General features: G+C 35.1%; 1 long non-coding RNA gene across 1 annotated transcript in view; it reads right to left on the bottom strand.

Moving 5' to 3' along the window:
• Positions 1 to 18,941: 18,941 nt before the first annotated feature.
• Positions 18,942 to 26,195, bottom strand: part of LOC134168129 (uncharacterized) — a 213,490-nt gene continuing 206,236 nt past the window's right edge. The window contains exon 6 of the long non-coding RNA XR_009966443.1: positions 18,942 to 19,377. This is a non-coding gene — a long non-coding RNA (uncharacterized LOC134168129). The remainder of the gene's footprint in view (positions 19,378 to 26,195) is intronic.

The following is a 26,195-nucleotide window of genomic DNA, read 5'->3' as shown; positions in this document are numbered from 1 at the left end:
TTCCCAGAATCACCATGGGTTTTTTTTCTCTTTTATGCAGGCACATAATGCTAAAATTAAACATATTGTATAATTCCAGCTAATTGGACTGTAATCTCATTTCAGTTCTTTGAGAAAGAAGGAATATTAGCTATGGTGTTTAGCCTGTGCTCACTGCAACCCAAATGCTAAATACACACAAAGGGCTAACCTGCTGCCCCCATTCTTCTTATCTCATTACCATATGTCATGTTATATGTATAAACCATATCAGTCACATTAATCAATAAAAATAATTCTAAAATAAGAAATGATCTTATTCTAAATTATTATTCTTCATATTGACTAGTTGATTTATTTAGTCAACTTTAAGCTGGTTCATCAGAAAATTCTCATTTTTGTGTTCAAAATAACACTAATAGTTAAGATTACTGTTACGAGAACTTTTAACTTAGTATTTACCCAGTGAGATTTCACAATTACTAGATGTTTATTCGATTCACATTTCTTTAAAAATAGGAGTTTAAAATTCCACCCTTTTTCATGATATTTATGTACTTTCACAGCGACACTGTTAAATTAATATTCTTTGTGATACCAGATTAAAGATACTGTAAATGTACAAAATATTGCACAAGGAGAAGAGTGAGCAAATGTGGTAGAAGCAAAATAATCTTAGGGGTTTTATGTGGAAGAGAAAAAATCTGATTAGGGAAGCTTGTTTCTACCATACAGAGATGAAAGAAGTGCTAAAGGAAACATCTCCTAGATGCTAGAGTTATATGTTGCTATGCATCAAAAGCAGAGAGAAAAAAAGCAGAAATACTAAGGCCTGAAAGATACATTCTGCATCCATTTGACTTTTAAGGAAAGATTAGTAAAGAATAAATAATATATATGCTTTATTAACTATCATTTCATGCTAAAAACCCCAACAACCCATTAAGGAAATAACTTGCTTCTGTTAACTAACATCTGACAATACTCAGAGATGCATTTCACTTTTTTTTTAATTGGATTATTCTGCTATATAGAGTCATAGAATAGTTAGGGTTGGAAAGGACCTTAAGATCATCTAGTTCCAACCCCCCTGCCATGGGCAGGGAGATGCAGCATACTCACAATTTTGGAACTCAAAGCAGTTACTGTAAGGAATAACCAACTACCATGAAGCAATACTCACAGGTATGAAAACAGGAATATTGGTAACTTCTGTTTGAAACCCAGATTTTCTTATGTTTCTTTATAAATACTGTTTCAGGAAAAAAAGACTCACTAAATTTTGGTGACATTTACAGTCGGACTTTCTGAAAACAGGCAATGCCAAACTTTCATAACAGATCTGTTTTAATAAATCAGGATACCGGGAGAGCCCTCTTAGAATCTATGCTTTACTATACAGTAAAGATTCACATTAAGTGCATACTGCCTATTTATGGACTAACTAGAATTTGCTAGTCTGGCTGATTTCTGAAGTCTCTGAGTCTGCCTTTGTGTATGTCCTTTTTTTCGTGAGAGGTTGGTTTTTTGTGGTTCTTTTTGTTTTAAAATGCTGAGATTGGCAACAAAAATCAACACTGATTCCTGAATCCAGAAGGTACATTTTAACAATCACTTATCAGATCACTGTTTATCTCATCACAAACCAAGGAATGAGCTGAACCATGATCAACCTTTTTTGAAAAAAAAGAGGTTCCTAAGTATGCTGAAGGGAAAATACTTCCCGAATTACTTAAAAACCAGGTGACAGGGTGAGACGAGGTTTAAATAATTGATATAAAATCACAGAATATTCTCAACTATAAAGTGATGAGATCCCTCAAGTATATTTTAGTATAAAGAAAGGCATCTGGACCACCTGCAGGCACTTGTATTATAACTACTGTTACAATCTAAAACTGCTATCTACAGAAGATAAATAGGACATCTTGAGCAAGCATTTAACCGTCCAATTAATAGAATTCTTGATATTAAAGATCAAATTATTGGCAACAATTAGCTTATTATATTTTAACACAGCAAAAAGCAAAAACTAACATGTTTCTACTAAGGGAATTATATGGCATTTTCCAAACAAAAAAGAAAAAAAAATGTAGCCAAGTTTTGGATTTTTAATATAAAGTAACATGTCATCGTCCACTTAACTTGGCAAAAATGCTTTGAATATCATTACTTGCTTCCTAGTTTATACTAATCTCTTGAAATGAAGCAACTGGTTTCTTTTATGCTTCTATTAAATGTCTACAAGAACAGTCTAATGGGAAATACTTAAAATGTTAAAACTAAATACTAGGTCCTCGTGTTCTTCTGCAGATTGCTGTGTTTACAATCACTGCCAACTTCCCAGTTATTAAACATGATCAAAAAGTTTCTTCCTTCAAGTTAAATCCCAAAGGAGTACCTTGTATTCTACCGCAAAGCAGCAATCCTATTTTTTAAGCACAAAAATACAGTTCAAAGTCTAAGTTCAAGTATTTCCAAAAGTTCATTATAACTACCAGAATTACTGTAGAAGGAGTCACTTAGGGGCTACTGTAATTCCCACAGTAGTGTTTTGCAGAGAAATTAAAATGAACTGAAGACCCCTGCTCCTTCACACTGACCTACCATCAACCGTCTCTACTTTACAGGATGACATGTGCAATTCCTACCAACAGCTGAGAACAACAGAGTCAAACATTCTTCTCAAGATGCTTATATTGCCTATCTTCCTAGTCTCCAGAGTCTAAGCAGACTGAAGTCACACAATTAAATTCTTGCATTTGCAATTCTTGATCTGCTTAAGCTTACAAAATGAATGCTTACCTCAAGATTCTCCTGGAATAACTGTCCTTTAGAAGGCCAGCGGGATGAAGAGATCGAGCATACGGAGAAAATAATTTCAGAAGCTGTTGGGTAAAGATGTGAAAATTAAGAGAGCTGACAGCTGTTTGGGATTCATAACCCCAACCAGAAGCAGACTTGTAGGTTGCCAGAGTAAGGCAAGGATCATTCCTGAAACACAGGAGGTAACATGAGGATTCTAACAGACTCACATGCTACCCATGAGTATTTGTGAGGTAGGTAAAGCTGAAATGGATAGAGACTAAATGCCTTTGCAGTCCCCAAAAAATAATTCCACTAAGAGACTTCAGAGTAAGAACTGCTGAGTTACTGGTGAAGAAAACAAGTGGGTAAAAATGTATTCTTTAGTTCAGCACACTGTTTGATGTTACTATCTCTTTGTTGTATAAATAAACACAGATAAATGTGTTCAGATTTGATGAAGAGACCTCTAGAGGCACATACCTACCTATTAAACCAGAGAAGAAGCTTCTAATAACCTACTCTGATTTTAAGAATGTAGAGTTCGAAGGAACTTTTGTACATCAGTGAGGAGTCCTAAATCCATGGAAACACTTTAAAATCTTATCGTGGCCTTCTCTTATTCTGTTTTCTGCCCCCTGCTGCTACCGTTAACTTGATAATGCTTTCATTCAAATTGTAGTCTGAAAACTGGTAAAACCACTAATGGAGGGAAGTGCAGTGATCACAAGTAACATCCAACCATGCTGCAGGTCTTGTACATGAAGGCAAAGAAAAAGTGAGTCTCCAGACTTTCAATGTGTCAACACAAAGTGAAAGCAGAATGACAAAGAGAATGCACAAACATGTAGGACTACAGTGAATAAGACTAATATGCAGAAAATTTCCTAATAGCAGTATGTTGAGGGAAGTAAAGATGCTAAATTGCATGTGGGGTTTTTGCCACAATTTTAGAAATCTGACTAAAAGTGTACATGTAAAATCTGCCATGATATACTCATGGTGTAGATCCCTGAGCCTATTTGGAAACCAAATGTATGTGAGCATAGCTAACGCAGGCACTGTGGATCAGAGAGGGCAAGGTCTGAAAGTGTAACTGACACTTCAAACAATACTAAAAACATTATGTAAACACTACATAATGTGTAGCACAGCACACCTCTGACAACATTATATATGAAAAAAGTCAAATGAAAACCATTTGTAAGACAGAAAAAACAAAGGTTTGGCTACAGAAACACTTAACATCTTTAATCACTCACTTTTATTTTGCAAGACACACCAGACATAATCTGAAACGGCTCAGTGAGCTGTAAAAAATTGACAGTAGATGTATGTGAGAAGACTAAAAAAAAGCAATTATCTGAAACTAATTTGAGTTTATCAGGCAGAAATTAGACTTTTATGGGTAAAGTTAAGAGTTCCGTATTAAAAGCGATGCATTAAAATATATAAAATTTCAAGGGTAATATAGTTAAAATTTCCTTAGCAGATAACTGATTTTCTGCCTGCACAGCTTCTGCATCCTCAATAGCTTTTATTCAAGTATGAAACATTATAAAATAAAAAAAAATAAAAAATACCTTAATACATAAAGGGGGGGGGGGGGGGAGCTCTTTTTGGCTTTCAAGAGATTTTCTGACTTAGCCAACATTATGGATGCCAAAATAGTGTTGTCCGTCTCTGCTGAGGTTGGACAGAGTTCATATCAGATATGCAGTTCCTGTAAGATTGTTTTTGGAGCAGGTATATTAGAATTGATGCAGTATGTCTTTCATTGATCCCAGAGAAGATTTTTCTAAGTAGTTTGGAGTATTCAGTACATTTTAAAACGTGAATAGATATTACACTAGGGCAAAATCTAATTATAGTATCAATTACACCAAAGTTTATATTCTCACATATTGAAAGCAGTAAGAAAGTTGCATTTTTTAGCTCTTATTTCTAAGAGCTGTCCTGCAGATCCAGTAGGTACCAACCCTGTAGATTCCTTCTTATTCTGCAGAAATTAGTGTTTAGTGGCCAGACATTTATTTATGTAATTAAGGTTTTCCAATAAACAAGTGACTGTTCAGAGCACATTCACATCTAACATGAAATAACATTCTATCAGGTTGCAAAATGAAGGTTCTGAAAGGTAGGAAATAATAGAACTCGGGTCAAACCTTGAGCTTATGAATAAAGGAGTTACATTATTGGATAACTTTTATTAATCACTACTTACAGTATTAAATGCACTGCATAAAGTCTACTGCATTCAAATAAACACTGGGCTGAATTTATTTGTGTGAGTAACCTTAATTTTAGCACTTTCTCAGTTCTCTGCCATCACCCTTGCAGTCTTTTCTAGTGTAACTTACATGTGAGCTGTATGCATAGCCTTCTATGATTATGATAATTTCCTAAAATAATTTTGAACACTTCAGAAGAGTTATTTATTTCAGGAGGTAAGGATCAGACTATTTCTGCAGGATCATTATGACGTCTTTTGTCTTGAAAAAAATGTGTTTATTGCACAATTTAATTCAGTTTATGAGATGCCAAAGACAATTTTAAAAGGAAACAAGAAATCAAACGAAAGTATTTTTTCACTAAACAATGTAAAATTTAGATTCCTGGCAGGAATTCTTTCATATTAAAGAAAGATTCATATCTTAATGAATATCGTGAGCAGCCATTATTGTTTCTGTAGTGAAGAACAGTAGTTCTCTAGCTCATAATTGCTGATTTGGTAGATAACTGAATCTATTCTCTTCGCAGAATCCAAAGAGCTTCATACTGTCAGTGAAAAGTGTTGCCACCATGTGCAGGAAGAGCACACTTTGCAAAGCAGGGGAAAACTTCTTGGATCTAGAAGTAATAGCAAGTTCTGATGACTGAAACAACTGTAAAGAAGCAAAATTAGTTTCTTGTATTTCAGTTATGAAGTCATTCTATGAAAAATGTGCATAGAATAACTGCATTCAATGATTCACTTCAATTAGATAATTACAAGGGTTTTATATTTACTGAACATTTATAATACCCTAAAAGGTTTGTGAAGGATGCTTTATAAGCGAAATTCCATTTGCCATAGTACAGTACCAGTTATAGGTGGGAAATAAGGAGAAAACATAAGCTCTTAAATAAACATTTTATGCTGAAGCAGGCATTCCTTAAACTTGTTCTGTATGATCATTTAGCAGTATTATTTCAACACTGGAAGAACTGCCATATCTTGCCTTTTATCTAATGGCCAGTCCAGTCTTCCAAATGCAAAAGTAAAGCATTCTGTTTAAGACCGCCAATTTGCTTTGGGCCCTTCCAGAGGCAAACCCCACACCACCAAAAGTCAGAAAACATAGTCTCCATTCTGACAGTAGCCAAGGGGATTTATCTGGCTGCAGTTAACCTGGTATTCTTGGTTCTGCTCTTTGGCAGAGTAATGGACTAAATAACTCTTAGCTTCTTTTACATCTCAGTTTGTTAAGCATAGATGTCCTGAATGTTGGAAGTATCAAACCATGATGGATCAGTAATTTTAACATAAGGGGATCTGAGTTAGCAAGATCTGGGGGAGATGGGATGCGACTTCTGTGTGGGTACTGGAAACGGAGACTGCAAACATGGAAAGTACCACCTACCTTGCTTCAGCACTTCATCATTTAGGTACGTATCTCAGGTGTTATTAGCAGCAAAGCACAGATGACTGCTTGCTGTAGGACCTTTGGGTCAAGTGACAAATAAGTGAGTATAGTAAAGTATTTATCTGTAAAAGTGAAGAGGCTGTAAAAAGCTAACATTTGACAATCTTTGTATGGATCACAGTGTTTGAAATGACAGCGTATGTATTATGAGGATATAGTCCTTAACACAACTTATCGCTAATTAGAGAAGGGGGAGGATGATGGAGAAGAGATTCTTGTAAAAATTAACGTTTGCGGATATAAATATTTTTAGTAATCCAGCTGCTTTGATAGTACTGTCCTACACAAAAGATGTCAAGTGATTCTTAGCATGGTTTTTTTCCTCTAAGACATTAAGTGAGAATGGAGATTATCTTCATTCATTGAAATTCTGAATACATTGCTGCAAACAGGCTAAAGGACGGACACTTCTAAAGTCTCTCCTTGATCATTCCCAAATTTGTCCCTGAAGGGCAGCTTCCAATTTTTTAGGCAAGCTAATTTTTTTGTTTGTTTCTTTCAAATTAAAGTGACAATATTGCATCCATACTCCTTTGAGAAGAACAGCGTAGTCTTTACATTGCCATTATGTGACATCCTACGTATCATTACATGATAGTGATTTTGCTATTACTCATCAACTATGTTAATCTCAAACACAAGAGGTAAAAACATCTACTTCCCAACACTTCCATAATATTCCACATACTTTCTTCTTCCTTGACGTAAACTTGGTTACTAGATCTTTAACTATCACAGCCTTCCTAAATCCTACAAGTAATGCTGTTCCCTGTCATCTGTCAGTCTATGCAATAGCAACGTGATCAGGAGCTTACTAGTAAATCCTTACATTCCTTGGTTAACTCAGCTTATATTGAGCAGAGCTTTACAGCTGTAAAACTGACACTTGGCTATGCCTTAATAATTACTTTTACAGGTAATAGATTGCTTCATTATCCCATTTTTCAGAATATCATAAGTGAATAAATAAATACTCAGTATCTGACCAAGAAATGAAGTCATGTGTATTTCATATGCGATAACTACAAAGAAGTTCTTTGGTTCACATCTTTACTACTGAATTTCTATATCACAGAAAACTGTTATTGCCTTACTTTGAATTTAAGATATATAGTATGTTTAATGAAGCTTGCTAAATCTGACACAAGGTATGTTGATACTACACTGATAGATTAAAAATACCAAAATAGATATATTAGACAGACAGAATTAGCACTGTATGTGTTAAGTTTGATTGATTACTTGATGAGTATTATATTCCCTTTACTGTTCTCTAAACCCCAGCTTTATTAACTCTAACCAATTTTCTCCAACTCTTCAATTTGTAGAACTAATTGTGCCTCAGTGCAGCTTCCTCCATTTAGGTGATAAAGACTTCAGAGACAGAAGACTTCAGTTCATAAAAACAGAAGTCAACTGTTTTTATGAACTGAAACTTGCTTAAGCATATAAATACATTTATTGAAATGTTTGTGTATGGGTACATGCCTGCATATGATTATTGAATAAACTTAATCCTAGGTTTTAATTTTATTGAAGGATAATCTGAATCTTGGTTGAGTTCAAATTGATGCTGTTTTATAAAACCTTTACACTTTATTAACTAAAAAATGGCAAAGAGATATTTGTTTTATTTTCATTGTTTCTGAATTAAGTTTATAGCACTAAAGTCTATACTTGTGATTTATAGAGGAGAGTGTCTTTTCTCCAACTCAGGGCATTGATTTTCTATACCAATTTAAAGGAGACACTGCATCTATAGAACAGGTAATGAATAACATCTTCATAGGCTGAGAGGGACTCTAAACAAACATTTGCAAGAATTGATCTCATCTTCCTTTTACCCACTGTCTTGGGAAATGTTTTGTGTAGACTGTTATTAATATTAATCTAATTTTCATTGCAATACCTTTGTGCTCGATCTGGAGAAAGATCAGAAAATAGATAATACAATTAATTTGGTAATGGCCATACATTAAGAACCATGCATAAATATATAATTTAAACTACTACTGACCACTTAATTCTTCCAAAGTTCTGTTTAGGAACATAAGATGCATTCAATAGTTTGGAACAGGAGCTGGCCCTTTAGAAACCCATCACACTATTATTACAGGAACATAAGATTGACTGTTAAAGAGTTACTGTGGTACTGTGTGAATAAAACCAGTTTTCACAATTCAGTTATTTGCCATGGGAATTTAAAGACAACTGTTCCTTATTTCTGTATTTTAGTTGCAGGAAATCAGAGTTAAGTTGGGTTGATTGTAAAATCAGTATTTATTATGTACGTTTTAATTTTGCTTTATTTGTTCCCTTTTTTTTTAGAAGAAAATAGTCACAATTTCATCTCAGTTTGTCACTGCAAGTGAGCTTCCACAGAAAACGCTTTAGTGTTAAACAAGCTTCTCAAGCAGCAATGGCAATATAATTAGGTCTCTGTAGACTTATTCTGAAACCATTTAGCGCAAAGGCATAATCTCCTGTCATGACATAATAATGTGGTCTCCATGGAGTAGCTTATAGACTGCTTTGACACTGTAATGGCAATATAGTAACTTCAAATGAGATTCTGCATAGATTTCTATGAAAGCAACTTCTGCCCTGTGATAGCTGCACTGTAATGCCCACCTAACACAGTATTTTGACTTGCTCTATCCTCATTGCAAGACTTCTAAGTACTATCATATGAAAGCAGAATACAGCAACCATTGAAACTGGTTTCTGACAAGCACCAGTAAAGGAATCTCACAGAAACAAAAGAGGAAGCAGGACATGGGTAAGTAATCTTAGTATATTCTCACAACTAAAAAGCATTAATACAGTACAGAAAGATGTAAGATGTACATTTCACTCAATACAGAAGTAGATAATTTAGATGACACTGCTGTTAGCATGCTAATACTGCCATGACTCCACAACTCCAGCTGGAACTGGAGCATTTTGTGAACTACTTATACTCATGCATGCAGAAACCTCTCTTTCCCCTCTCCTTTCACTCCCTCCTCCTCAGTGATAATTTAAATAAAGTTTGGAAAAGTTTTTTGAAAGCCTCTTGTTCATGTCTGGAGTTCAACTTTATCTCTCTGGCATGGAAATATTTTAATGGGAGTAAGCTTGGGATTCTTGAAGAACTTGTGAGAATTATCTGGAAAGGTGACCTATGGTCCCATCAGACTCAGAATTCCATGAGCAGCAGATCCGGATCTAATCCCAGTTCATCCAAAAAATCTTTGCACACAAAATTCACCACATTAACACTTTCAATCAATATGTCTTGCACTAAGAACTCCACCATTAAAATACTTTCAAAAAGTATCGATTATAGGAAATGCAAAGAAACAGAATGCAACCTAGATTCCTCTCAAGAACTCAGAGGAACACATCAGAGAATAATTAGAAATAATTAGGAGATCATAAAGATAACAGATACATGTGAATCACCTCAAACTGGAGCTATGAGACTTAAGTGGCAAACCAAAGAACTTTAAATATACAACTTCTTTGAGGAACTTTTTTCCCACACACAGCCCCTAAGAGCACATATAAGGAACACAAAGAAATGAAAGAGGATCATGCCTTCCATAACCCAGTGAGGAACTATGTTGAATATACAAAAAGGAAGTGTCAAAATGAAGTTTCCAAATACAGATGCCTATATCCTGTAAGACTTAAATAAAGTTAAATTTTGTGGACAACACTACAGATCCTCAGTAGCAGCATGCCATGCTTAATACATACATGTGGATTTGGGAAAAGCTTGAGTGCTCAAACTTTCATACAAATTTCCCAGAATTCAAGATATATAGTAGAGTAAATCTAGCAAAGAATGTTTACTGGTGACCTCTATCTATCCATAAGGGACTGCCACATATATAATTCAAAATCAGTTGGAAGTAAAAAGAAAATGTTATGGTATTATTATTGAAGTCAAAGAGCTTGGAGGAAGAAGATACATTTTAACATCAGCAATAGCTACAGCAGAAAAGGCAACTAATTTAAAGAGAAATACTTTTATCTGATATGAAGTAATTACTCTTCCCTATTTATCCAGTTCCTGGAAGAAGCTGGCTTTATGCATAGCCATTCGTCTTTGTTAAAGTCAAAGGTGAACTTCATGTAGCACAGATTCTAACCTAGAAAAATCCCTCAGTTTTAAATTGTAGTAGTCTTGCTGCTTTTTTTGAAAGAATATCTGAACATGCTATGAAAATTCTAAAAATGTGTTTTACCTTTGGCTTGTTGCAGAAATATTGTCCTCAATATATCCAACAAATTACAAAGAATATTTGACACTTGAATCATCAATAACATATCTTTCTTTATTTAAGCATTATTGTGCCTGTTGCACTACCTTCTAATTTTTTGGGGGGTATTAGAAAACGCAGCAAACTATAAATAAAAATATAAACAATATCTGCAAGATTTTACTTTGTGAGAGTGCAGGCACATGAGCATTCTGCTTCGCCTACATATTTCTCAATGCATAGGTCGGGTTCAACGTGGCCACACTTTCAAAGACGCTCAATTCCTATTTGCTCCACTGAAATAGGACCCCTAATAGGGAAGATAGATACTATTTGTGTCTCCCTTGGAGAAGGTTAAGGCTAGGCCTTTGAAATGCTAGAGTACCAACATGGAAAATAGACGAGAAATTGTTTCAACTGGGGAAAAATATGTAACCATAGGAGTTGGTAAAAAAATGAATTATGAGGGACTGGATGTCATGAGCTTTGCTGCTCACAAAACTGTTTCTAAATATGGAAAGTTTGAAAATTCCCTCTAGTCTCAAAATAATGGTAGTACTAAACCCCCCAAAATGTTTTAATTCTATAAACTCATAAAATTTTGAATCTAAGTTTTATATGTGAAGATGAAATAGAATACTATTCATTTGACTTTTCTTTGTTGTGCAATTTAGTCAGATTCATTTATTTTTGGACTTTAATAAAACAGATTTCTTAAAAATATTACAAACTTAAATTGCCATTAAAGTAATTCTTAACTCACCTGTGCTATAAACAGTCTTTTGTTACCCCATTTTTAATTTTTCAGGACGTAAGAAAGTATTTAGTATAAAGTTTTAATTGCTTATCACAGATGCAAGAAGTCAGCAGAACAGACTGCTGAAGTACCTTGTTGAAAATGGAAACAGATTAGTTATACAACAGTAAACTGAAAAAGAAACTCTCTGCAACATAAACACCCTGCTGAAGGAGAATTTTATTATCCAAAATATCTAACAGCTCCTTTTGATTTACCTTGAACACTTTTAGTACTTTTATTGGAAAACAGTTAAAACCATGTCTTATTTTAAGAGCTATACAACTCTTCAGCCTTCTTTAAAAGGCCTCAGGAAAGAAAAAGGAAATTTTGGAACTGATTTTTTTTTCAGGCTATTTCCTATGATGCTATAACAAAAAGGATCTTATGGAGATGACTGTGTCGTTACTGTTAGGCTGGGGGGAAGTACATGGGTCACAGAAAGTTTTCATGAGATGTGAAAATCGCAGATGTTAACTGAACTTACGTCTATTTTGTGATTACTTGAAATGACAGTAAAAAGAATTGAAAGGGAAGATTTTCATAATGGGGATGCATGTTCTGATCCTTATCAGTACAAGTTTCAAGAAGGGTAATTCAATGAGACAAATCAGAACCAGCTCCTTCCAGAAATTATGTTCAAATCACAGGATTGGATGGACACTGACGAAGCTTCCTAGTTAAATGTTGATATTCAAGAAATTGTCACTCACCTCTCCCAAAGCATACTGAACAAACTGATGGAGAGTTAGAAATAGAAATAAAGAGCATTTCATTTTTCCAGCTCCCCAGCACAGGGAGGACATGGACATCCTCAAGCCAGTCCAACAGAAGGCATCAGGATGATTAAGGGGGGCAGAGCACATGGCCACACACATCTGCATACAGTCTGAGAAAAGTGGATTCATTCCAACAGAAGGAGGAGGGTGAGAGATCTTACATCTGTTCACAATTATTCACTGTAAAGAAGTGGGCAAGATAAAGAGAGGTGTGCAGCAATGGGACAAAGGCAATGGGAAATACTGGGCAAAGGAAATTTTGATGAAATATTAGGATTTTTCTTTTTCTTCCTACCACAACTGTGCTCATACATCACTGTTGTGAATCAAAGGTGCTGAGGAACTGGCATGTCTGAAGACATTCAAAACTTGCTGGAAAACCTGATCTAATTTGCACTGCTGCAAGGTGTGTGAGGGACACAAGAGGTTGGAAAAGATGGCATCCAGAGTGCCTTCCAAGCCAGAATTAAAGCAATATTCTGCTGATGCAAAAAATGAAATTAAAGTGACTAGTGGCATAAATGTCAGTGATACAAACTGTAGCAAATAGAAAATTACAGGACAAAGCCCCATAATACAACTGCTTTTACACACCAGTTTTATTTTCGCTGATATACTGCTTGTATTACGAGCTGTAACTAAACCCTGCATATGGCCAGGATACACATGCATATGTTCATAATTTTCTTTCGGATCATCAGTTTTCCTCCCAGACAAAATGCAAGCAAATACCTTTACAACAAAAGGAATTATTCCAGATATACTAGAATATACTATATCCATTATATAATTTCTTTCTTTGATTCAGTGCCATACAGTGTACATTTCATGAAAATAAATAGTATTTGCTATGATATAAATGGAAAAGATATTTCCTAGGCACGATATTAGCAAGAGACAGAAGTCTTCCTTTATGCACCCTGAACATTTTTTTAATATCAGCACTTTTCTCATTCTGACCATCTTTGACAGGTTTCAATTTATAATGTTCTTTTTTATATTCTCAACACAGCAATCAAATCTTTAGACCTTGAGGAGAAGGAGGAAATTAAGGCCATTAACATGTTAGAGAATTGTTTGATTTACTCATTATAAATTATTCTGAATCTGAGAAGCTCATAAGACATGCCCAAAGGGAAGACAAATTTTGATTGGCAGTGTCAAAAAAGTCAAGGACATAGAGAGGTTTTGTTAATAATTGCCATTAAGAAATGTTTGCTGTCTAACCAGAATCAGTGAATTCAGATCCAGAATTACCCAGCTATTAAACATACTAAGGTCTAAATTTATACTTAAAAGACAAACTAAGAATATATCTTCAACTACTGTAAACATTTTCTTAATAACTATAAAAGACCTAACCACTTAAACTAGTCAAGCTAGAAGAACAAACTTTGAATATAGCAAACCCCCTCAGAGACAAGTCCAGAGGTAACTATGCATGGAAGTCCTCTGTACAACTTTCCTAGACATCCTCTATCTCCTTTTTTCTCACTAAATCACAATCAAAAAGACCACTTTATATAGCCATACATATATATATATATAAAAGATCATTATGCTGTTTTTTAAACTAGGCAGCTCATGCATCTGTTTTTGTGACAAATACCTAAAACATAGCTGCAGTATGACAAAAACCCTCACAACAGGACTGGGAGCCTGTGAGAAAAGTGAGATTCGATAGCACTTGCATATATCACCACACATGAACAGTGAAAGTACCTTTCCTGCTTTATCTACCTTTCTCATTCCAGTACCAGTGGCCTAGATATGGATTTCTACTCAAGACACATCACTATCAGGGAGAGAAATTTGCTCCATGCAGGTACTCCTCAAAGTCCAAGGTCTACCAGTGACGTACCTTTGCAGAGCTGTTGAAGTGCCAGAGGTGCCAGCTCCCAACCTTCACTCACCCAAATTCTGATAGAGAAATGGTTTCTAGCGTCTCTCTCTGACATTGATGAAACCTGTGTCTATTATCACAGGTGAAACATAAGAAAGTCTGAAGGACATTAAATGCAACTTGGCATGAATTATCAACAGTATCTGTTACAAACACCAGTTCAACATCAGTCAATACCACATTATCAAAACCCCACCTTTGTCCTGTAATTTCTTGTTATTAGATGGCTAATAGGGCTCCTGTGGCTAACCCACTGTAACTGTGGGTTAGATGGCTAACCCACTGTAACTGTTCTATGTTTTTCTGGGTTCAGCAGTAACAGTCGTTTTTTTCTCCTTAGTAGCTGGTGCAGTGCTGTTTTTTTTTACTTTTGGCCTGGGAACAGCACTGATAACACCGATGTTTTTAGTTACTGCTCAAATGTTTAGTATGACCAAAGACTTTCTGAATCTCATGCTCTGCCAGGAGGAAGCCGAGAGGAAGCAGAGACAGGACACCTGACCCAAACTAGCCAAAGAGGTATTCCATACCACAGCACGTCATGCCCAGGATGTAAACTGAGAGTTTCCTGGAAGGGTAAGATCACTGCTGGCTTGGGCTAGGTATTGGTCAGTGGGTGGTATTATATTCTCTCCCTTGTTATTTCCTTTATCATTATTATTATTGGTGGTAGCAGCAGTGATTTGTGTTATACCTTAGTTACTGGACTGTTCTTATCTCAACCCATGGGAGTTATATTCCTTCGATTCTCCATCCCATCCCTCCAAGAGTGGGTGGAAGAAAGGGGTGTGTGTGGCGGGGTGGGGTGGGTAGACTGAGTGGTTCTGATTTAAGGCCTGGGCTTAAACCACGGCATATGTCAAATATGACAGGTTCACAGCCTTGTCTATATGCCAATTAAATGCATAAGCTTTCATAAAAATATTTGCTAATAGAAGTAAATTCTGAAAATAAAGTTTTAAGGAAAGCAAAAGCCACAATACTTTAGGAAAGGAGGAAAGAACAATCCTACCATCCCTCTGCTTGAACCTAGCCAGAAACATACCTGAAAATACAGGTGCTAGGTCTTGCAGAGGCAACTGCACAAGTGAATAGCTGTGACTAAATAGTTGGGCCTTCCCTGCTTTTGGAAGAGGTTCTATCCTTTGTGTACCAACAAAAGGTAACAGTCCCTACAAACCCAGATGCCACAGGAGCCCTGCGCCTCCGGATTGGTATGTGATGCTGCATTCCTGGACCATAGTGTCACTTCCTTACATGCTTAATGTATAAATCTTAAGCATTAGCTATAATGGAAGGTGGAGGAAAGAGATCAGAGTACTATTTATGTCACTAGTAATACAAAACTGTTCTCCGTGATGAAGATGGATATATGGATGTGCATATTTGTGTAACATTTTTGATTACTTGTAAAAACTCTATCAGGGCAGCCAGCTAAAAATTTAATATTGCCTCCACACTCCCCTTCAAGGCAATGTTCCCCTCTAGCAATTTTAAAGCCCTGCGTAGCTTCTGAAGCCATCTTGATCTCTGTACGTCTTCCTTAAACAAATAAAGCAGCCCAACTACACTCCTGGGAATGGCACACTGTCTTAGAAACATTCTGTGAACAACTAAGGGCTGACACATGATTCTCCTCGAATTTTCAGAAAAAGTTCAATACTCTGAATTAAATATATATAGAATTAGAATATAGAATATAGAGAATATTATTATAGAACTAAATGCACATTACAGGGAATTTCCTATGCACAGAAGTTGTTTAAGCCAAGGAAGATCAAAATTTTCTTTTGTCTTTTGTTCAATTTGTCAGTAAACAAACTTTTTCACTTATATTAGGAATATTATCTTGCTCTTTTACAGCTACAGCTTTATTACCGCAGACCACTAAAATGACAAAGCAGCTACAACCACGGTGTCAAGCTTTTTTGTTTCATGTTTGCAAGATCATAGATAATTAACATTTTATTTTGAAAGCATTTTTTCTTAAAAAAGCAATCCAGTAATCATCCATTTTTAATGTACTGAGCTAAGGATTTGTCTTTGATATCATTATTACAGACACTGCACATCTGTAAATTTGAAATGTTTGGACACCAAATACCTTCAGAAGGACAGACATTGTCTTTGAAGTCAGTATATATATGGTTTAACATAAATGTAATTTCACAGCAAACTGCCTTTTATTGTTCACTGCTGTTTTGTCCTGACAATGTGCCTTGTAAAAAACATTCTGAACTTAGATATAAATAAATAATGTCATAACTTCCTTTAAACCCTTTTGAAAGTAAGCTAAAAGGAGACATGCAATTAAGATAATGAACTGATTCTGTTGTACACAGACCTCCATGAATTCCAGTGCCCAATACATACTAAACAGCACCATGCCTGTATCTGATGGCCAGTCTATTTAAAGTAATGGATCAAATTTCCAGCCATTTTAAAGGCTCCAGTGTAGCAACTTTTCTTTATCTGAATACTTTTTCGTAGGTCAAAGCCTGTTTTGCCATGAGCAAAAGCGTTAATAATGTTGAAGTTTTTGGTATTTTGTTTCTGCATTTAAGCTGTGTAAAATATCAATTTTACCAATTAATACAGAAAAATAAAAAATGTATTCTTAAGACATTTCATAAGCTTTAAATGTCATTCTATGAGATTGAGAGGGGCATGCCTGCCTTCAGAGTCTACAACTCTGAGAACCATAGAGAGCCCACTGTCACAGAAAGACGATCTGGCTAATGAAAAATTGCAATTAAGATTACTCTTCCTTAAGGCAAGACTGAGTCTTCTGTCATCAAATAAAATGAACACAGCACCATGTAGACGACCTAAGATTGCCAGTTAATTTAAAGAATTAGTGCTGCATATTTATGATGTTTATGATAAGGTGGTTATTGCAAAAGTGTAGGGAAAATAACATATTTCCACCAGTAAGTGTTAAGGACACATATATAGCACACATTCATATAGACATATATATATATATATATAGTCACATATATATAGTAGCCATACTTACAAAAATGTAATCTAGGACACTGCTGGTATCCAACACTCAGGAAAGAAAAACAAAAAGAGCACACACACACCCTCCAAAGAGCTCTGAAATCAGACAGAATATGACTGTGGTGATTATACTAAAAGAAAGTAAAACTGAGTTTAAGAGCAAAAAAAGGAGAGCGGGATAGAAAATGAAAGGGAAAATACTTCAGATTCTAAAGGCACTCATGGTTTACACAGAGGGAGAGGGACAGGAATTGCTTGTCCACTCTCTCCTCAGAAATCCAGGGAAATGTCTGGGTTTTCTTCCAGAAACATGTCACTCAGGGTTGCTATTCACATGTACTGATCTTCAAAGCTCCTACTACATACTGCATACATACAACTACATACTACAACAGCATGTCATTTTTCAAGAAGAATGAGAAGCAAGATATTCTGTATGCCCCACCGCAGTAGTACCCAAATTAAATGTCTGAAAGAAGAGATTTTCATTTTCACTAACAGTAGAAGTTATGCCCTGAGCTAATATTATGATGTCTGGAATTATCATATAATTTCTCTCATTGCACAGTCTTTCATAAAGAAGAGACTGGCCAACACTTTTCATCTATAAGTATTGAACTATTAACATAGATTTTTATGATAATTTGAAATAACAAGTAATGAACAAACCAATACCATTCAACAGTCAATTCATGTGATGTCTGAAGGTTGATATGCAAATCCATTTTAAAAATATAGCACACATGGTATGGGAAACATCTCACCAACTGTAAGTGAAATTCTCCTCAAAAAGGAATTCTATAGGCAAGCCAGAGAGTAGTGACAGTAGTGCCAAAAGACCATTGCTGCTGCACTATCTTCAATGAAATTTAGAAAAGAAATAATCATCCTGATGACTGAAGCTTTCTTGGGAACTTGACCGCGACTAAATGATAGTCACATAATGAGTTCACATAATAATACATGAAATATTAGCAAAAGGTAGTAGCATCGTTGTATACAATTTAATTTTTTACCTTCTTACAAAGAATACATGCTTTTAGGCTCACAGGATGATACTCTATGTGAAAAACCGGGTGGTGGGTCAAATTTGCACTGCTAATTTGGCAAAGATACGTTTGTACAAGGCACACTAAAATGTAGGTGTAGTGCAAGGAAGCATGGCAACATGAATCAGTTTTAATATGAAGTCATGTAACCAAGGAAAAGACGAATGAAAATATTACAACACTGCCAATATACTGACATTCTCTCTCATGTGAATATTGTACCGCATTAACCTCAAGTGCAAAACTTTACAAGGACAACAGAGTCAAAGATTATAAAAGTTTTGACCTTGTTCTGCTATTAATCTTTTATATAAAGAGTTTATTAATAGCTTAGATAAATATTTAACAGTTTAGATTTTATATTTGGACCTTCTTTAAAACATAATATAAAAATGGCAAATAATATAGCATCTTCTGTAACTATAAACCATTTGATTAATCTAAATTTTCCAAAAAGCAAGCACAAGCCACCTTTTAAATCATTGGAGATAAATTCTGGAAGTTTAAGACACAGAAAACTGTAGGATGGAATTACCAGCTCCCTATCTCACTTACATATCTTTATTTCATTGAAATTTTAAAATAAAGTCAGATATCATCACTTTATATATGTTTATAGGAAAGAGACTGCTAAAATCTCTCCCTTTCCATTTATTGTTAAAAACAATTGTTGAGTAAAGGTTGTGACTAGAACTAAAAGGAACGATGAAAAATGGAGCATGGCTTTTACTAAATGTATTACTTTGAACTAAATATCACAACCCACGATCTTGCACTGGTTTCAGCTGATGCTACTTTTGATCAGCAAAGGTTGATAAACACGTCCAACTTGTGATCATTCTGCCAAAATACAGGGTTTCTCCAGTAAAATGTCAATGATGATACTATTCCACTAACGTATACTGCTGCTGTAAACATTTAACAACTTTCAGAGATGCTCTTATATACTTGCTTTCATAAAAAGTTCTTGTTCTGCAGAGCCCTGGTTTCATGAAGGTCGATAATCAAAGCATTCAATTCATACCTTATATACTTCAGTTCCAATGATCCGAGAAATTTCTCAAGAGTTATTTTTCTTTTTCTGTGGGAACACTTTTTCCTCTGTATTCAGGTAAATAGGCACAGATCTAAAAAAGAGAATTGAATTTTTACATCTTAAAGACTCATGTGAAAGAGGAATACTGTTTCCAATCTTCAGAAGCAGACATAAACCTGTTTTCAAATGTTAAATTTTTATATACTTCACTATTTATGCTTATAAATTATATATAAATTCAAAAAGAGAATTCTGTAATGTAAAAGATAAGTTTCAGTTTAATGAACTGTATTCTCTATCTACCATTTACATAACATATATATGAAAAATTTCCATCGGAAATTATCAAGTTAAAGTATGGAAATAACACCTTAGAAATGAAGTCACAAGGTTAACCTAAACTACCTGTGGACTGTGTAAACCAGTAGTTTATTAAGAAGAAGAAAGCCAGGAATATTAAGTATAAATAGTAGACTACAATATATAATGATACCTTTCATCCATGAATTAAAGATTTTTATAGTTTCAGTATCTCATGAGAGCTATTTCTAATACATATTTGAAACTGATTTTTTAATAATAACCCCATCTATATAAAATTATGGATATTGATTTCATATAGGCAAAAAAAGAAAATACAGAATGTCTGTACATCTGAAAACTCCTTTAAATGAAAAGCAACTGAACTGTTACTGAGGTACACAGCAGGATATGTGACTACACAGAATTAAGCAAAAAACCCCAGAAAGTTGCACTGTTACTGACTTACGTAGATGACACAGTTATCTCCAGGACACACAGGTGGGTGGCACAACTCATTTCATTTTACAGACATAGCTGGCGGTAACACTGAAGTGCAGTACCTCAGCAGTAAGCATAAGACCTGTGCATTCCAAATGGAAGCAAGATTAAGACTCATACTTCTTCCAACCCACAGTGTTAGTCTGAAGGCATGATACTTATTTCTTTGCCTTCAGTATGATTAAAGGTACAAATATGTTCATTTCCATGATTATAAAGTTATACAGCTCCAAAGTACCCTCTGATATCTAACTATTTTTACATTTACTTCTGAAAGCTGACTTCTGCTGTATTGCCATTCCCATTTTTATTGTAGCCATTCCCTTCTTTGCAAAATAAGTAATGTAATACATATTTTGTAACTGCAATTTCTCTGAGCTCTCATAGAGAAGCTTTCTTATTGATGGCTGACTAGGTATTGCAAAAGTACTTAGTCTTTTATTCTCCATGTGATTTTTTGTTGTTATTCTGAAAAAAATCTTGTCAATATGCTGGAGGCTGCGATTCTTTCTCCCTTTTTTCCTTCTGTTACATTGACCATCAAAATTGTAATATTTGTAACAGGGAATTTCTATCGGAGAAATTAACATTAGAAAATAAAAAAGTAAAAATAGCTACCCCCAAAACTAGAGAATATCTTCCCTTAATCTGGCAGGAAGCAGCTCATGACACTATCAAATTGCCATAAATAGGGATGACCAGATTTGCTTCAAAAGCAAGCTCCCAATCTGAACTAAAATACTAGCACAGATGCACCATTCATCTATCCCTCTTCTTCTACTGTCTACACTCAGTGAGCATATCACAGAAACTTTGGTCCAGGGAAGCAACCTTATACAGAAGCACAACTGTATCTCTCTTCAATAAAAAGATCACAACAGTCTCCAAAGCTATTCAAACTAAATCCCAGTGATCTTTTACAAATTCACAGCTGTGGGTTCTATTTACAGTTTTACTTTCCGTGCAGTACTTTCCAATTCTCACTTAATTTCCTATTCAAGGTGTCTATTTATATTCCCCTATCTCAAGAAACTAAATACGTAAGTTATTAAGCATGGCAAAGGACATAGACACTAAAGAAGAACCAAATACTACCAGCAGAAAAATAGACACTCGGAATCAGAAGTTTCCCATTCCCAAGTTGGTAACGGATTTACTCTATAATAAAGTAACTGCATGCTTTAAAGGTGTAATAATGCATGTTGAGCTTTTCTAAGGAAAGGATTATTACAGTGCAAAGCATCCTAATCAGTACAATATTGTATTAATTTTTATTAGCCAAAACCTAGATCATATGTACGCATTTTGGGACTGATGAGGATAGTAAAAAATTTGCTGAAAGCTCCTTTAACAGCAGGTCACATTTTAATACTTTAATTTTCAACTACTGCGTAATGTTTCCTAACCTCATATACTTCTCTTTGTAAACTTTATGCTGACCTTCGGAACTAAAGATGGATCAATACCTTTTTATAAGACTGTATGAAACACAACACTAAGTCAATACTGTATATTTATCATGCTTGTAATATAATGCAATTCTGTACATGAAATAACCCTGAAAGTACCAGAGAAGGCCAGAAACTTTGTTTAAGAAACATTAATTCAGCCAAGGACTGGGCAACACCAAAATCACTGAATGCCAAAAGTTTACATGAGTCTTGAAAGATGCCCCAAAAAGACCCTTGTGGCCTTGTAATAGCTAAACTTCCAAAGCCCCCAAGTCCCTAAAGGATTAAGCTAATGCAAACTTAAATTATTCAAATGAGAAGCTTCAAATTCAGAGCCACAGACCTTCAGGTCCCATTCATGCATGACCTCAAAATGAATAAGAGAAGAAAAGATGAAATGCAAATCCCCACAGGGAAGTTCTGCACAAAATATCATCATTATTGGTAAATTTGAAAATCATGTGACAATATGAGGCACTGACAACTTTTATTTTTCAAAAGGAAAAAAGCCCACTCGTTTCCTATGCTACATGTCGGAGAAAGCATTCACAGAGGAACACTTGCTGGGGATCTCAGCAGGATACCTTTGAAATGTCTTCATGTTCATATGCAGCTTGAATACCATGGATGAAGCTACAAACACAAAAGCCAGAACTCACTGTTCCAGGGACCATTCATACAGATCATTATTTAGGTGTAATGATTACTTACTTGCTTACTGTTCCTGACATATCTAATATCTTACACAAAGCAAAAATAACTAAGTCAACTAAGGAAGTGGCATTTTAGGTTTTTGCTTTAATGCTTCTCTCTGGTCTACCTCTGAATTTTCACATGAATAGCAAGTATCTTAATTCTTGAACATGTTTTACAGAACCAATTTACTATAGTGTTATCTCTGCTCTTGCATCACAGTTTTTAGCTCATAGAACTTCAGCATATATATTTATAAAACACAGACATATAAACATAAATGAAATTTAACAAAAGCATGTGACTTGAAAAATGTAATAGTGGAGCAGAGGAAAAGAGAAATAGGAACATCATAGATTATTTGCCTTACCTTGAAAGAAAAAAAGAAAAGAAACATTGTGTAAGTAGGTGTAATTAGCATATGTACTTATTTCTGAAAAACCTCTTACATCTCAGGTGCACAAACGAACAAACAAAGACCTTTGGATAAGAACATCTGTATGACCTTTATGTCAGTAGGATAGTTGGCAATTAGGCCAACTCATATCACCTCTCGTAATTGTAGGCTTGGGTATCCTTGGGCCCAGGATCCAAGTGCTTCAGTTCTGAATTCTTGCCAACAATGGCTTTATCACAGGGAGCCTGATACAGAAACAGGCTGGTCTGGTTGTCACATCTTTAATCAGAACTATTTTCCTCTGGTAGCCAAAGCATTCATCTCCCAGTTGTGAGCTGCTCACCATGTTTTTTTGTAATTAACACACATGGAAGCTGGGCAAGTTAAGAGGTATAATGCTCAGCTTCAAGGGCAAAACCATTTTATTGCCCTCAGCATGAGAAATATGTATACATGAAATGTGTCCCTTGTAAGTGAAATCCCCACACATCCTATCTCTAAAGAGAAAAGTATTTCTTCTGCTCAAATAAAGCTGCAAAGGCAATCTCCAAACAAGCATTCAGTTGGATCAATAGCTAGAAATTGAATAGAACAATGTCTCATGCTGCTTTATAGAATTTTCAAAAGATTTGAACCACATAAACCCAATTTTTCAAGTTCCGCCACTGGGATTTATAGTCTTGTTTTCCAACTCCAGGAGAAAAAAAAACAAAAATAAAACCAAAGAACATTCACATACTAAAAAAGTACTGTATGGTCAAATAATATCAGGGGTCTAACTTAAACCCAGGAAAGCAACGGCATTCAGCATTAGGCTCAGGTGTCCAGGTTTACTATAGAGATCTTCAGAGATGAAAAAGGATTTTACATGCCTACCTTTTTAAAGACCAGGTGCAACAGTTATCATTTACACACACTGAGATGTGGTATCTATCTTTCAAAACTAAAATTAACAGGCACATATACATGAGAACAGTGTTTCTATGACTTTTTAGAGGAATATTGTTAATTTATTTTATGATATTTTTTGTTTACTTAAATAACAAGCTATTACAATCTTTTTGTATAGACATGGCATCAATTACTTTAATTTTCTGAAGCACAAAACCAAAAAAAATGATATAATTTATGGAGAAAAAGTAGATTTTCTCCCTTACATTGAAAGGAGCATCATGAAGACAGACATTGAAACTGTGGTAGGATCCAAGTCTAAAAACTATAGCCATGTGATCTGGGAGAGTTATTCAAGTCCTAAGAAAAGATGACAACAGAAGGTGAAAGAGCAATTTCACACATACCCAGGAGTCCGCAGTTCCTCCCAGGTCTGATTTGGTCTTGATGTAATCTGTCTGGTTATGCAAAGCATCATGCTGTTTTCCATAGCTTACCCAGATGTTCCAGAGAGTACATAATTCCCACAATGTATTATTTCTGCTGGAAACAGATTGTCAGAAGAACAGGTAGAAGTACGTGGCTAGCACACTTGGATCTTACCACATACTACTGCATACCTATATAGCGTCCAGCTGGACATTTCTTTTTCATCTTCTTAAGTATGTTAAAGTCAACCAAATTTGCCTGCAAAGAACTACAATCCTGTATGCTACTGAATCCAAAAAGAGTGTAAGTAGTATTCTTCTTAAAGAAAGGGATATGAAAGATGTCTTTATCAAACATGCGCCAGCATCACAGGCAATCTCAGAGAAGACAAGCAAGAAATTTTACCTCCTTTGAAAAAAATAGGGAAAATACTTTTAACACATTACAAGGAAAAAAGAATTACAGAGTTAACACCTGTAATAATTCAAGGAAAAGGAAGCAATTCAGACAACAGAAGTGTCCTCAGAATTACCTGCCATCTGTATCTGACGTAAGGCCTCAATATGTGACACAAGAAGCCTACATACCAACTGTAGCTTGGAGACTGTCAATTCTCACCAGGAAAGATGCAATTAAAACATTTAGCAACAAAGTACTGAATTGTTTAAAGAAATAAGTAGGCCATGACATACTGTTATGAAGAATAAAGAGAAAAATTTGGAAAGTGACAGTTTGGGATTAATATATCTAATTACTTAAAATGGCAAGGTATTTCCTAATCCTGTCACATACAACCTTTTCCATTTTTTCTGGTACTTACGCTTAAATGCAGAAAAAGTGAATTAAGTTGTGGCCACTAACAATAAAGGTTTAGGTTTTGTTTCTTTCTTTTTCCCCATGAGTTTAATATATACTATATTTTGAGTCATTTCAAAGAAGTTCAGAAACACAATAATTTCTTGGCATCTTTTTTGCCTTGAATGTCTCAGGAGATTCTGCATTTTATAGAAGATGTGAACAAATAAGTCGTCAGAAAACATGTCAAACTTGAAAGTCTTGGGCTCCAACAGTGGAAATAAATACAACCTACTCTTGTCTCTTATAATTAGGTCTATTGATTTATGTGTTTTGTTTTACTTGCATTTCATACAAGTATAAAGAGATGAGAAAGTAGTAAGGGAAATAAAAAGACAGCAAATAAAGTGTTTTAGCATAAATAAAATACCTAGGAGAAATCAAATTCATTGTTGTGATGTAATGCAGTCTAATGTATTTATTTCTCACTTGTTTTACCTGAAGCCATTACTCTTCAAACATTTCAAGGACAGCACATTTTTCTTTCAATTTGTCAAACAAACCTGTGTATGTATATAAAAGCCCCTCCTTCCTTCCTGTCCTCACCCCTCCATGACATTGCAGTAGACTCAAGCTCATCTCTCCTGCAGCTGCAATGACTGCAGACTGTCAAAAAAGGGCTAGGATTGCTTCATGACTGGGCCATTAAAAACAGGGCTTCAGCAGGAATCACATTCTGTAAGCAGCCAGCAAATCTCTATTCGAGGGGGAGGAGATATGTGAGGGAAGATGTCTATGTCCGAGTGTTAAAAAGGGCTTGTTATTGTCCTACCATCCATCACCTTTTTCTGTCTTTCCTTTTCAGTGCTGTAAAATCAGAATACTGAAAAGCATCATTCCTTATGCCTCTCCTCTCCATTCCTTAATTTTTATCCCACCTGTCAAGGAAGGACAGATCTTGCTTCAAGATCTGCAAGATGACCTATCAAAAATAACTGTTTCTGGATCAGTGCACTCCATACTGTATTCTTAAGGGATGCTGAACCTTTGCTTGCCTGAAAGTAACTAGAGACAACCTTCTCTAATGAATGACTTGGTTTCTGTCTTTAAGAAGCCAAAGTTCTTGCTGAACTTTTAGTCTTCAGTGAATGAACCCAACTGACATTCAGGTATTTCATGCTTGCCTACTGAAGGGAAGCAAATCAGTAAGAACTTGTACTGGTTATAATTACTATTAAATTATGCAATTTAAATAAACAGGACATCAAGAAAGAAATTCCAGAGTTTCTGTTGTGGGAAAATCTTATTCCAAAATCTGACAAGTAATCAAATTTTCTAGCTTGAGTTCATTCAAGGATAAATATCAGTCATTCTTAGGCCAACTTCAGCAAATATTTCTCAAAGTAATAGATTTTTGGAACACAAGCAAGAAAAAAACCAGCAGTTATTCAG

Source organism: Pezoporus occidentalis, unplaced genomic scaffold (genome assembly GCF_034315485.1).
Source record: "Pezoporus occidentalis ecotype Australia unplaced genomic scaffold, CSIRO_AGI_Poc_V1 ctg30, whole genome shotgun sequence".
NCBI classification, from domain to species: Eukaryota; Metazoa; Chordata; class Aves; order Psittaciformes; family Psittacidae; genus Pezoporus; species Pezoporus occidentalis.
This window is presented reverse-complemented; position numbering and strand designations above follow the sequence as displayed.